The sequence below is a fragment of the Oryctolagus cuniculus genome, chromosome 16 (genome assembly GCF_964237555.1).
Source record: "Oryctolagus cuniculus chromosome 16, mOryCun1.1, whole genome shotgun sequence".
NCBI classification, from domain to species: Eukaryota; Metazoa; Chordata; class Mammalia; order Lagomorpha; family Leporidae; genus Oryctolagus; species Oryctolagus cuniculus.
The window spans coordinates 31,932,800-31,947,456 of NC_091447.1; positions in this window are offsets into that span (position 1 = coordinate 31,932,800).

Consider the following 14,657-nt stretch of genomic DNA (forward strand, 5'->3'; position numbering starts at 1 on the left):
AGCACAAGATAGGTTTCTACTACACAATGAGGGCAATAAATAAATCTGGCTCCCAAGTGATCTAGTGAGATCTCTCTCAGTACTCTCAGCTCAAACTAAACAACAATTGACAATAACAGAAAACAGAAGAGTGGCAGCCACAGCCTGAGAATGCCAAGATCTAGGGGTTCAGACTTCTCAAGGGTGGAGCCTGAGTCACCAACAAGAAAGCTGAGCACAGCACCAAGGATGGCAGTCACATGGAACTGGTGGTAGGGAAGGAAATGAGGAATACTAGTTGCAGCCTCCAGGATGCCATGGAGTAGGAATAAGGGTTATAGTCCCTTCCACCCTCTTTCTTCCACTTGTGAGTTTTCTCAAGGAAATCCAGTTGGAAGTGAACTCAAGGTGAGTCTGGACAATGCAGAAGAACAGGCGCTGTCTTGAGCTACCAAGATCCCCCTTCTGGTAGGACACCCATTCCTCCAGCTGCTGGATGCACTGGGAGTGGTGATAGCTCACAGATAAGTCCCTTCCTGATTATTCTCAAAGGACACTGTCTTTCTCAAGGCTGTGCCCCCTCTCTGGGGTTAACTTCCTCACATGACTAGTTTTTCTGGAGACAGAAACACCTGATTCCCTTGCCTTATTTGGGACAATTCTGGGGGCTGTCCCAGCTCTGGAGCTTCCTGAAGGCCTCTGTTGAAACTGCAGGGCAATGAACTTCTCCCTTTGCCCAATCCTGATTCTCCTGTCATTTTAGAGAACTCCCTGATAAATATTTTACCCCCAAATTTCAGGATCTTGGAGTCCCTTTTCTAGGAAACCCGACATGACACAAACAGGCAAATGAATATTCAGGAAAAGCATTTATCAAATGCATCTAGCTCAACTTCAAGGACAGAGATTTAGGTTCCAAGAAACCAGAAGACATATGCTAAGCCACGGGGTCAGTGACTGCAAAAGGGGCCGAAGCAGAAGTTCCCTTGCATGACTCTCAGCTCACTGCTCTTTTCTCTCCTTTCTCTGTGGGCTTTGTTTCCGCTACTCACTTGCTGTGTGACCTTGAGGAAGTCACTAGGCCTCTGTGAGCCTCGCTTTCCTCATCTGTAGGACAGTCAAGCTACTTCTCAGGTCACCAGAAGAAACACAGGAGATCAGTGTGCTGATCACAGATACATTTACACATTGTGTTAAGGACAATGACCAAATAAACCAACTGGCACTAGAGGCTTTGGGGGGAAAAGCACTTAGTTTACTTACACATGTGGGCTTGACTAGATGCGTGTCTCAAGAGTCAAGCCTGATCCTCTGTCCTCCCCTACTTTTATACCTTAAGTTTGGCAAGGCAGTAAGGAGGCAGTTTGGGGAAGCACACTGTTATCTTAGGCCCTCAGGGATTAACAAATCACACCTGCAAGGTAAGATCCTCTTATATGACAGTTTCAGGAGGCACACAACTATCTTACCTCAGGCATGTGAGGAGGCTTCTATTTGCAGGTGAGGAACCAATTTCTAGAGTCAGTACTGGTTCGCTTAGACCCAGCTGACCCTTTGATAACAAGTGGGAGGGAGTCTGTAGCATTCCCTTGAACTGGCTCCTTTATGGCAAGCGGGCAGGGGCCTGTAACTTTGGAGACACCCAACTCCCTGAGAATATGAGTTGTCTTGTTCTCTGTAAGTTTTCCTGTTGTAGCACTGTCTCATCTCTGCACTTCTGTCTCCACCCATGGAACTTTCATGGCAGGAGGGTCAACAAGGGGCAGAGAGAACGCAGGGAAGGACAAGTGTCTTGGTGTGTTTCATGCTGTTATAGCAGAACACCACAGAGCAGGCAAACTATAAAGAACATAAGTTTCGTTCCTACCATCCTGGAATGGGCATGGCAGAGGCATCTGGCGTCTGGTGAGGGTGTTGTTGCTGTGTCCTCCAGAAGGGAGGACCATGTCCTCACAGGGCAGGGGAGAAGAAGAGCAACAAGAGAGGAACTCCCTCAGTCACACCCTTTATGGTGGCATTAATCCAGACACCTCCCTAAAGGCCCCACATCCCAACACTGTTGTACTGGGGACTGGGTTTCCAAAACATGAATGTGGGAGGACATAGTCAGACTATAGCAACTAGTTAGTAGAAATGCCTTTCTTGGGAGCTTCTGGGTAAGAAGGGCCGAGCAGGTGAGAGAACACTCCAGGGGCAGATGTTTGGAGCGTTGGGAGCCCCGGATGTACCAAGGGCTCTGTTTTCCTCTGGAGGGCAGATCTATGGTCTCAGGTGTGGGAAATTCACCCCATGTGCCTGGACCTAGTTGCTCAGGTTGGAAGAGAACACAGCAGGCTGAGGTAAGTGATTGAACATAGCTGGGCTTAAACTGCAGGTGAAGAGCATCTAAGTAGCACAGAGAAAGCCTGGTGAGACTTGACCACACCCCTAATGATTAATCCCCATGCTTCATCCAGACACAAATCCAAATGCAGAAACACAAGGAAGACAGTCTCTCATGCTCCAAGGTAATGCATTTTCCATGTTGGAAAGGAAAGAGGTGAGACCGCAACACCACTTGAGGGGCTTATTTACAATGCAGACTCCTGGACGCCCACTGTTTGGGTAGGATAAGGCTAAGGGACCTGGCTTCTTGTTTAATAGCCCAGAGGATTCTGAAGCAGGTGATCCCTGAGCCTCCTTTGACAAGCACTGACTTAGTGTCTCCTAGAGCCAAACTGGCAATAGCCAGCATAAAGCCTCCAGCTGAACCAGAGATAGGAGTTGGTATCTTGTCCTTCTGCCATGCCTAGGAGGCTTGCTAGGGTCCGGCAATACCTCTAAAAGCTGCCATTCAGGCAGGAGTCCATTGACTCAGGGGTTGAGACGCCTGCCTGCAGCCCATGCTGGAGTTCCTGGGTTTGAACCCTGGCTCTGGGTCCTGACTTCAGCCTCTTGCTAATACAGACAGTGAGAGATAGGGTGTTGACTCAAGTTCTTCCCACCCATGTGGGAGGACTGGATTGAGTTCTTGGCTTCCAGTTTTGGTGCCTGGTCTGTTGTAAGTATTTGGGGAATGAACTACTGGGTGGTGGCACTGCCTCTCTCTAAAATAAATAAAGCTGCACCGCTCATTAGGGTGGCTGCGAGCCAAACGGACAACTGAGCAATCGCAACGTGGTAGAGACTGGGATATGTTTCGAAGGTGGTATACGCAGAGGACTGTGAAGACATGGCGGTGAAGACAAAAGATCAAAGATCTTATATTTAACTGACTGCACACTGAGAATAACTTGTATGTACTCACCTAGGAGTAAATAAAATATATGCGAAAGTTAATTTCACAGTTTAAAAAGGATGTATATCACATGAGTGGCTTGAGTTTGTGATTCTCCCTGCATTTCCACTGAACAGTGCTGGCCCAGGCAGCCCTTCCCCCATGCCAGCAACACCATGTCCACCTGTTTTCAGGGGCACTGCTGCTCCCAACTGAGAAAGACTCCCTAGAAACCGAGTGACCACCACCTACTGCTTTTCATGGGGCAGACACTGCACTAGATAAGTGGTCCACGTCATCTACTTAGGTTCACAACCACTGGATGCAACAACCGTGATACCTCCCCTTCTCAGTGAAGCCGTTCCCAAGACCAAGCTCTCCTGTAGCTTTTACCACATCGCTTTCAAAATGCCCTCCTGGGGCTCACCTCCTCCCCTGCCCAAGAGCTCCTGGAGACCGCTCTGTTTTTCACTCTGGCTTCTCAGCATAGTGATGCTGTGCTAAGCAACACACCCACTCTCTACTCTGCTACTGGGCACTGCAATGATCTGTCCGCTAAGCCCATGCTTTTTCAAAAAGAAAAAAATTACAAGAGGGGACATTTGGGGGTCCACACCCCTAACCACAGTCCCTGGGTCTCAGATCCCAGCTCTACTCTTCCAATCCAGCTTCCTGCTAATGCATATTCTGTGTGGCAGCAGGTGATGGCTTGAGGACTTGGGTCCCTGCCACACACATGGGAGATCCCACACGGAGTTCCTGCCTCCTGGCTGCAGCCTGACCCAGGCATTTGGGAGAATGAACTAGTGGATGGAAGATCTCTCTTCCTGTCTCTTTCTGTCTGGCCTTTCAAAGAAAATAATTACTTAACTAAAACACTTTATGGAGGTGTGATTGCTATGGGAAAAGAAACTACATATATTTTTCACCACCCCATAAACCACTTCCCAAGTGGGATGAGGTAGAAGCCAGGGAGGGTAATGGAGAAGAGCTGACCTCTCCTTTTCTGCGGTTTTCTGCGTCTGAGGGTGCATGACCAACAGGTGTGTAGATGGGCTGCAGAACAGCAAAAACTGCCCCTGACTTTTGGTGAAAGAACCAAAGCCAAAGCCGAGAAGGAGGCGTCTAAGGTCTGAAAACAGCTCCACCTGCGCCTTCCAACGCAGGCGGGGTGCAGTAAACGCTCACAGACGCCAGGGGGCGATGTGTGACCGTCGTTTCTCATTTGGCTCCGTGGGGAAGCCTGAAGCGGTTTCCAGCTGTCTTCTCCCCTTGAGTGATAAACCCGAACTGAGAGAGCTACGTGCCCACGGCCGGGGAATGTTTTACCTTCTGCATGGCCCGCTCCTGGACAGGGACGAGTCCAGCACGGATCCGCACGCAGCAATGGGCCGGGCCCGCAGGCACGGGGTCCCGTCCGCGTCCTCCTTCCTACCACCTCCAATAAATGACATCCGCATTAGGAAGCGAACCCAGGCCTCCGAATTCGAGGCCTGCACTTGGCAGGAGCCCTGGGAGTTTCCCCAGGAAGGGGTGCCTCCCCCGCGCGCGCCGTAGGCCCCCCAGGCCCATCCCACTGGCCCTCGTGCCCTGTCGCTCCCACGCATGGGCGTGGGCTCCCGGGAGGACCCTCCCCCGCCGGCCGCGAGGTCCCTTGGGGCCCCCTCGGCTGCCCTGGACCAGGTGGAAGGCCTCGCACGCCCGCCCGAGCCTCGCTTCCCTTCTGCCCGTCCAGCGCCCTGGCTGCCTCAGCAGACACGAAGAGCCCCGGCCCTGTGGCCGTCGCCATGACCATCCCTGCCCTCCTCGGGGCCCTGCGTGTCCGGGGAGCACGCAAACCCGGGCCTGCCGGGACCATCTGGCCTGTGAATCCAAGAGTCACAGCCCCAGCGGCTTACAAAGCAACCAGGAGCCGGCGAAGCCTGCTGGGGAGCGCGGGTGGGAGGGATGGCAGGTGGCACAACCCGCTCCTGAGAGGGCGTGCCCACGTTACAGACGGGGAAACTGAGTCACGGGTGGTTCGGACACGTGTGCGAGGGACCACGCGGTTTCCTAGCCCAGCCTCGCTCCCTGCGCAGCGCCTGTGCCTTCCCAAGCATAGAGAACTTACTTTTTTTTTTTTTTTAATTAAAGAGAAACGCAAAATGGCGCATTCACTAGGTCTTCCGGGCTGGGCCTCCCCGGAGTCCCTGCCGCTTGTACTGAGGGAGACGCCGAAGGCCCCGTCGACGACGGCGGCAAGGCGAGGGCTCGCTCCGCTCCACAAGTGGCACGCTGTGACTCCAATGGGAACCCCGAGCGCATTTTCAGACGCCACGTCGCCAGACTTTTCCTTGTTCAAGCAGTGCCCAACCCCTGCGTGGCACTTTCCGCCCGTGAGGGGCCCGCTTGGCTCTTGCACGGCGGCCCGGGCCCGGCTGCGCACGCAGACCCGCGACGGGCGGGCGGGCGGCCGCTCCCCGGCTCCGCCGCGCGGGGGCAGCAGCGGCCTGGCGGGAAGCGGCCGCGCGCGGAGCCGCCCGGCGCCGTCGCCCGAGCGCCCGCGGCCCAGCGCGCCGCGTCGGTGTGGGCGCAGGGGCTGGGACGGAGGCAGGGTCCCGGCCCTCTTGGAAATGAGGCAGATGCAGCACGCCGGCCAGAGACGGCGGGAGAGGGCCTCGTGGACCTTCCTCTCCTCTCGCCCACACTGGTGTCCCCTGCCCGCCTGTCCCTCTGGGCCCCAGAGCCTTCGCGGCCGCCCACCGCCTGCCCCTTGTCCCCCGGCCGCCTCACACCGTCCCTTTAGCCTTCCTGTCCGCCCGCCCGGGCACTCGTCTTCTAGGCTTGGGCTGCCTCACAGTACCCAGGGCTCCGGCTCTCAGGATGACCCGGACATCTTGGGTCCTGGATGAGGACCCTGAGGCCCCCAGCGTCGGTGGCGTTGGCGGTGGGGACCTGAATGGGCACCTGTGCGCGAACACTGCCTGCCTGGGTTCCCAGAGAGCAGGCTGTGCTCATTCCTAAGTAAGCTCAGAGCGGTGCGCTTGCAGGTGGCTGGCTCCAAGTTGTGTAGCACAGTTACCGAATCGGGCTCTTGCATCCTGTAGCATCCAGGGTTAGCGCTCTCCTGTCTTCACAGCAAGCCAGAGGTGTGGAGTTCATTTGTCACGTGGACGCGCCCTGCCTGTCTCCTGCGGAGTCCGGGGACTGCCGGGAGAATTCGATCTGGACTCCATTCTGAAGCCTTTTGACTGCACCTCCAATGCATGGACTTCAGAATCATTACTCATTTTTCTGGGGCATCCGTGCTCCCCGCTCTGCGCCTTGGGGCTGTGGCCTCCGTGTTCTGTGTCTATGCAGTGTGTGAAAATTATTGAAGATATGCGAACTCAAGTGTCTGGAGGAAAACTCAAGTTTTGGGTTTCAGTGACTGAGGAACTGGAAATTAAATGATAATAAACAAATTAACACGAGAAAAGGCCACGCTTACTCGCACCGCCTGTGAGTAATTCGCTGCATAGCCAAGATAAATGTCGAACAATTTGACAGAAAAAGTGTTGCAGAGAGTGAGGCTTCCAAGATGAAAGAGCTGATGAGTTTCCTTCCCATCATTCTGTGCGAGGGTCCAGTGCCTGTGTTCTGCCGCGTCCTGAGATTGCGGGGTAAGAAGAGTCCAGGGCAAGGACTTGGGAAGCTCTGCTTTAGCCAGAGGAGGGAAATTAGGTAAGGTTTTGTTGGGTTCTGCTTCTTTCATTTCCTCCGAAACCTCGGGAGAAGTTTCACAGACAGGGAGCACGGTTGATGGTGGCGCAGGGCAGGTGCAGGTTATGAATGTAGTGTTGAATGAGGAAACAAAAGAGAAAGATTCACGGTTGGGGCAGGAATGAACAGTTCCTGGACCCAGAGGGTAGTCAGCTGGGAAGATTTTTAAACCTCGTGTTTGGAAAGTTTTTGCACGGTGCCCTGAGGACAGCAGGGGCAGTCTGGTAGATCTCCCAGGTTAGAATTTTAATGTCTTTGGTAATAGCTCAGGCATCAGTGTCGTGGTCATGGTATTTCCTACAACAAAGCATGAAGTTGCAGGTGTCTGGTGAACTCCCTGAGCAGCCCACCTGGCCGTGGCACGAGGCACAAAGTCCTGTATACAAAACCCGTTGTTTTCACAGTCATCCTGCTTCAGCACACTTGGACTTTTGCAGACCCTTGGGTATAGTCCGGTACATGAGTCAAAATGATGTGGGAAGTCAGGTTTTCCTTCTCAGTGATTCCAAGTCAAGAGAGTAGGAATAAAAATAGGAAACATTAGTTTGGAGGATTGCAGCCATATATGGAAGGAAAACAGAAAGAATGTAAAGTTTTGGTAAGCTCTGACAAAATGTGGAAGATGGCAGAATCCAATCCAGTTTATAGCAGGACTATAAAGATTGTGAACAAAAGTAAAATCTTATAACTCACAAGGGTGTGTTACAGTTTTCTACTTTTTAAAAAGATTTATTTAGTTAGTTGAGAGGCAGAGAGAGAGAGAGATTCCTTCCATCCATTGGTTCATTCCCTAAATGGCCTCAATGGCCGGAGCTAGGCCAGTCCGAGGCCAGGAGCCAGGAGCTTCTTCTGGGTCTCCCATTTAGGTACAGGGGCCCAAGCACATGGGCCATTTTCCACTGATTCCCAGGCCATTAACAATCCAACGCTGTGATTCAATTTTAAACAGAAGCCTGAGCCCCAGAGTACCTGTCACAGTTCTTTCCATGGGTCTTGAAGACAGTTGTTTTTGTTGTTGTTGTTGTCCTGATTTGTAGAATTACAAGGACTTCTAGGAAAGCATCACAGTAAAACAACCACTTGAAGGTGTAAAAATGGGCATGGTTTTAAGTATCAGCTGGAATTATGGGGATGACATTGTAGCAGACATAGCACAGTGAGTGCATTGCGAAATTTCGGGGGCGTGTAAATAATTCTGGGAATATTAATAATTACTAATATTTAATCTTACAAATATAACCTCAGGAAGGCCATGCATCTCTTCCTACTTGACCATGTTTCTTATTTAATTAACATGTAATTAATTGTTACCATCTCTCTTGTTACAAGTGAAAATAACAGCTCCTTTAAGATGTTCAGGGTATCTTCTAGAAAATTGCAGTCAGCCTGCACTGTAGATTTCATTGAGGGCTTGATTTGGTGAGGTAAATATCAAAGGCTGTCAAAAGTGTCCAGTGGCTTGACTCCTTGATTAAATAGGATGATATGCCGCTGTGAAATAATGCTTAGTTATCTATTTGATCAAAGTGATAAAGGATTTTAAGTGAAAATATAGGAAAATCTGATTTTTTAAAAATCTCGTGCTTTTTTTTCTTTGAAAGAGAAAGAGTGCCCCCTTCCACTGGTTCATTCCCCAAATTTCTGCAATGGCCACCTATTAGAGCTGCGATGGGAACTGGGAAATCAAACCAGGTTTCCATCATGGGAGGCAGGAGACCAACTGAACCATCACTGCTGCCTCCCAGGGTCTGCTTTTAGTTGAAAGCTGGGGTCAGGAGCTGGAGCCAGGTATTGAACCCAGCCATTTCCACATGGGGTGTGGGTGTCTTAACCCTAGGTAAAGCGCCTGTTCCCAACTTAACTCTTAAAAAGTGACGGTGTAAGTTTCTCTTAATTCATCAAATATAGGATTAGGTTAACATGAAGCCTAGGAAATCATTCTGATAATATACACAATCTTTGTTAGATAGATGGATTACTCAAAAGGTAAAGAAAATCCTTTAGTAATCTCCTAGTCAATGTAGGATACTTTATTTTTTCTTACAAAAAAAAAATCCCACATTCTTTGAATACTTTCTGTAAAATGTCATTTTTCTTTATCCTAGTTTTTGGTATTTTGCTGACATATTATCATTATTTTAAAATATTTATTTATTTTTACTTATGTGCAAAGCAGACACACAGATATAGACAAATAGAGAATGAGAGAACACTTTCATTGGCTGATTCACTCCCCAAATAACTGCAAGAGCTGGGGCCAGGACAGGCTGGAGCCAGAAGATGGAAGCTCAATCCAGCTCTCCTTTGTGCATAGTAGGGGTCCAAGTTGGAACCATCAGCTGTTGCCTTCCTGGATACACCATAGGAGGAAGCTGGAAGTGAGAACAGACCAGAACTTGAGTTCCGGCTCTCCAGTATTGTATAGTAGTACCAAAGAACATCTAACCAAATGCCCATCCCTACATAGATTGCTATAATTAGTCTTTATCTTTAGTAACCATTATTTTACATAAAAACTAGGACATTGTGAACTGTCTTATATATCAGCATTTTGTAACAGAAAAGTTCATGAATATTCCATTTCATATGCCTTCTCATAATATAATTTTCCTGTGTGGCAAAGAATTTCTATTAAGACACTCAACTATTTCAGTCTTTCTGCAGAAGTAAGAAACCAAATGCTTAGAAACTTAAAGTTATGCTTAAGTAGTTTATCACTTAGAGATTATCAAGATATTTAACTAATATCTCTTACTTAAATCATTATAACGCTAAGACTACAAGTCACCAAGAGATTGTAGAAACTATTTTAGGCACACATATTATAAAATGTACTTATTATTGAAAAGTCTATTCAGAAAACTTTTATCCAACTGACATAAACTTAATTTACATGTCCTTAATAATTATGCTGAATTTTTCAGGAAATTTTCATAATATAAGTTAGCCATAATCTTTAACATCTCAAATTATTTCATTGTAAAGTATTCTTACAGGTCATGCATGTTAGACAGGTACCGAGAAAATCAAGACAAAAGCCACAAACCTAAAAAACTTAAATGTATGTTTTCTTTTTTGCTGTGCCAGATATACAAACATGGATAATAAGCAATTAAGTTTTATTATGCCTCAGCTTGTACATTTTTTCTTCAGTTTGAATTTATAATTTTTAAAAACTTAAACATCTAGTACATAGAACATAAGCTTCTTTGAGTAGCAAAACCATGTAGAAAAAAAGACATGCTTACATTCTGCTTAATGCTGATAATTCAGAAAATATATCTGATTTTATTAAGTCAACACTTCCAAACTAATCTTATTTGCCAGATTTACACAAATAATGGGATCATGAAAAATATTTGGGTTAGATTTACAATTCTGAGAGTTTTGGGAATATTCATTTCATATAATTGATTATTTCTTTCTAAGCATAATTAAATAGGACTCATTTAAAGAATTTTACAAAGTAATTTGGTAATACCATAATAAGGTAGGAAAACATTGTATATACATAACATATATTCATAAATAAACATAGACAAATGTAAGGTTATGTTTTGGCTTTCATTCTAAAATTTTAGCTACAAATGCATAAATTTAGGAATGCAAAATTCACTAGTTTATGTGAGAATTGGTTCTGGGGCTGGTGCTGTGGAGGAGCGGGTAAAACTGCTGCCTGGATTTCTGATATCCGATATGGGCACCAGTTCAAGTCCCAGCTGCTACACTTCCAATCCAGCTCTCTGCTATGACCTGGGAAAGCCGTAGAAGATGGCCCAAGTCCTTGGGCCCCTGTACCAGTGTGGGAGACTCAGAAGAAGCTCCTGACTCCTGGCTTTGGATCGGTGCTACTCCGGCCATTGCAACCAATTGGGGAGTGAACCAGCGGATGGAAGACTTCTCTTTCTCTCTCTGCCTCTCCTTCTCTCTCTGTGTAACTCTGACTTTCAAATACATAAATAAATCTTATAAAAAGAATTGGTTCTTATCTTTGCCCTACATTATCATTTTATCCAAATTGTATTTCAGAAAGGTGGACTGAGTTGAGATAACCTGCTCAATGTGAAGCTAGACCTTCCCACCAATATTTGTAGAGGAGACCTTTAAGTTTCTCTGCCCTACTGTGTAATCTTATGGGGACTGTGGACTAAGTTGTAGGTGAAGGATTGACAACACATCAAGTGGCTTTCTGAATGTCTGTACTGCCCATCTGAATGTATAAAACATTGAGTCTGCTTCACATTAGGTTTTCAAGCTGCAGGTGGATGCTTCCAGGAATCCCGGAGTTTCCCAAGAGCTCCCATGGTGGGAAATAGGGGCGTAGGCCAGCGCCGCAGCTCAATAGGATAATCCTCCGCCTGCAGTGTCAGCACACAGGGTTCTAGTCCCAGTCAGGGCACCGGATTCTGTCCCGGTTGCCCCTCTTCCAGTCCAGCTCTCTGCTGTGGCCTGGGAGTGCAGTGGAGGATAGCCCAAGTCCTTGGGCCCTGCACCCACATGGGAGACCAGGAGAAGCACCTGGCTCCTGGCTTCGGATCAGCGCGGTGCACCAGCCGTAGCAGCCATTGGAGGGTGAACCAAAGGTAAAGGAAGACCTTTCTCTCTGTCTCTCACTGTCCACTCTGCCTGTCAAAAAGAAATAGGGGCCTAAAGTCAGAATGGCAGTATGGAAGTTGAGAGGCTAGAGTGAAAGGGCAAAAGCTGAGAAGAGCCAACTCGTAAGACCATAATTTTTCTTATCATTTGTATTGTCCTTAGTGAAGTCACATCAACAAGAAAGGGAGTAGACAGAGGTAGTCTTTTGGGGCAGGGCATTGAGACTAGAAAGTTTCTGTCAACTGAGAAGTTCCCATGGGAAAAGTAGGATCAAGTTGGCAGATGAGAAAGGCCTTGGATCAAAAGCAAAGAAGACTTTTTAGCCTGAGAGGTACTTTTCAAACCAAGATCCTAGGAATCTAATCCCCTGAGAAAGCACAGAAAATGCAGCCTTCATGATCCAAAGTCATTCCCCAGAATAACAGAAAATATGGAAACCAAGTTGTGACAGGTAACAAAGGCATGGTAAGGAAAAGTAGAGATCTGGACAATCCTGAGAGAGCTGGGGATGATTGGCAGGAATGTAATGTGTCTGTGTCCTGGGGCCACAACCTGAATTCTGGCCACCTCTAGGCACAGATCCAACAATCTACATCTGTCCAGTGAAAAACCAGAGGGAAGCTCTCACTAACTTCCAGATCCAAGCTCACAGGACACAAAGTTGAAGTGGAGGCCGGCGCCGCGGCTCAATAGACTAATCCTCTGCCTGCGGCACCGGCACACTGGGTTCTAGTCCCAGTTGGGGCACCGGATTCTGTCCCGGTTGCCCCTCTTCCAGTCCAGCTCTCTGCTATGGCCCAGGAGTGCAGTGGAGGATGGCCCAAGTCCTTGGGCCCTGCACCCGCACGGGAGACCAGGAGAAGCACCTGGATCCTGGCTTTGGATCAGCGCGATGCGCCGGCCGCACCGGCCATTGGACGGTGAACCAACAGAAAGAAGACCTTTCTCTCTGTCTCTCTCTCTCTCACTGTCCACTCTGCCTGTCAAATAAATAAACAAATAAACAAAGTTGAAGTGGAAGGAGAACCTCATCTGGCTGATTGGTGAGCAACAGGAACAGGTCTGCCTCGTGAATCACCTTCTGATGACAAATACTTTTAGATAGCACAACACAAAACAGTACTGGCAGATAAATAATTGCTATCTGTGACATGTGTCACAATATCCAAATAACTGGTTCTATCCAAAGGTTTTATCCCATAAATCCAAGTGTTGGAAGAGACAACAGAACCTCTTACCACCCTTGCTTGACTGAACTCCAAGCAGAGATCTGGGAGTCTCACTGATAAGAAAGAATAATTTACTGGCTTAGCAAGAGACACAGGTTTCAAGTGCACTTTCCAGGAGTCTTTGCTGTACCATCTTTGTTGCCAAAAATGCGAGGAGGAAACATTTTTGTCTCTCATCTTAAGTTTAATGGTTTGGAGCCTATTAATTAACTGACAACCAAGATATTAACAGGAGCAAAGACAAGGCTTACTGACATGCAATCAACAGCTTCCTAGTCATTGAATACAAAGGTGTGCTCATGAGCAAAACAGCCTGACTCCACAAGGAGAGGGCCTGGATGCTCTGTGTTCAGGACCCCTCAGACCTTGCCCTCAGCTGTAACCTTTATGATGAAACTGCATACGTTAAGAGTGGTGTTGTCCTGAGTTCCATGACTCATTCTAGAGAATTATCAACATAAAGGGGTCATGAGAACCTCTTAAGTTTTAGCCAATTAGTCCTAAGTGAGGATGGCTCAGGACCCCCTAAACTTGTGTCTGGCATCTCAAGTCGGGACTGTATTGAGGAGGACTGAGCTTTTAATTCATGGAGTTTACATTGACATCACTGGGTAGAATGTTCCAGAATTGGAGTTGGTGTCAGAGAATCCCTTTTTCTTCATCCTTTTTTCCGTCCTTAAAAGGAGAAACCCTGTTACTGAAAGAAGCTACAATTCTGGTACACATGACTAGAAAGGTTGGTTTAAAATGAGCTTTTCAAAAACCTTCCTTTTGGCTGAATGTTCAATACACTTGATTTAGGATAGCCTCAGAATGCATTTCAAACAAGTTGGAAACCTCATATGTTGGATGCTGTTGGGTGTCTGGGCAGAATAGTGGGAAGTGATGTGAAATTACTGCACAGAACGTGAAAAAATCCTGGGTCAAGGCAACCCAAGGAAAGGTTGTTCCTTGACCTTGTGTTCTGTAGGTCAATGGAATGTTCTTCTCTCTTCTGCCTTGAAGGTTCATGAAGGAGAGTTGTTTTGTTCCTGTGTCCTGAGGATGGGGCAGTTACCTCAATTCAAGTGATCCAGTTCTCTAGGCTTCTTGGGGAGGGAGCTTGGATGGGACCTTTGGCTTTTGTTTTCCCATGAATTTCAGAGGAAATATTTATTATGGCGTTACATGACTTCATCTCTGAGAGGACATGGGTCACATAGGAGGTGTCTGGAGGGGCCGTGTTCATGGAGCGGTAAGTTTCTTAAGAACAGGAAGGTTAACAATGGCTGAATTAGTCACTTGTAGCCATCCCGGAGACCCTGACATAGCCCAGGTGCAGGGAAAAGAAATCTCTTACTTGGGAGACAATCCCAGAGCTGTGATGTTCACACCAGGATTTTTGGTTTGTTTTTCAGCCAACATTATTTTTCTTGCCTACCAAGTGTTCTGTGTTCTAAAACATCACCTCTGGGCAATGCATCTAGATATGTTTTGGATAAATACTTATGGCTGTCAGAATCCTCTTCAAATGAAAACACAAGTGTTCCTTGTCTTGACTCACTGGCGCTATCAGCCACAGGCTTCTTATCTTGGTGGTGAGTGAAGCAGCTCGGTTCCTTTGCTTCTTCCCCCAGAGCCCTGGCCGGGCTCCAGCTCCGTGCCTCAGCTGAGGAGGAGGAGAAGGGAGGTAGCTGGCTGCTTGTCTCCATCCAAACAGCAACGGAATTCCTTGGCCAGGATGTTCAGTAATCCTTTGCCAGCTGGCTGCCTCCCCTTCCTCTGGGAACTCAGTGAATCACACCTCCGCAGCAGCGCATTTGGCTCTCACAAGCCCTGAAGGGCTGGAGGCTTGTGTCTGCCAGCAGCGAGGAGCT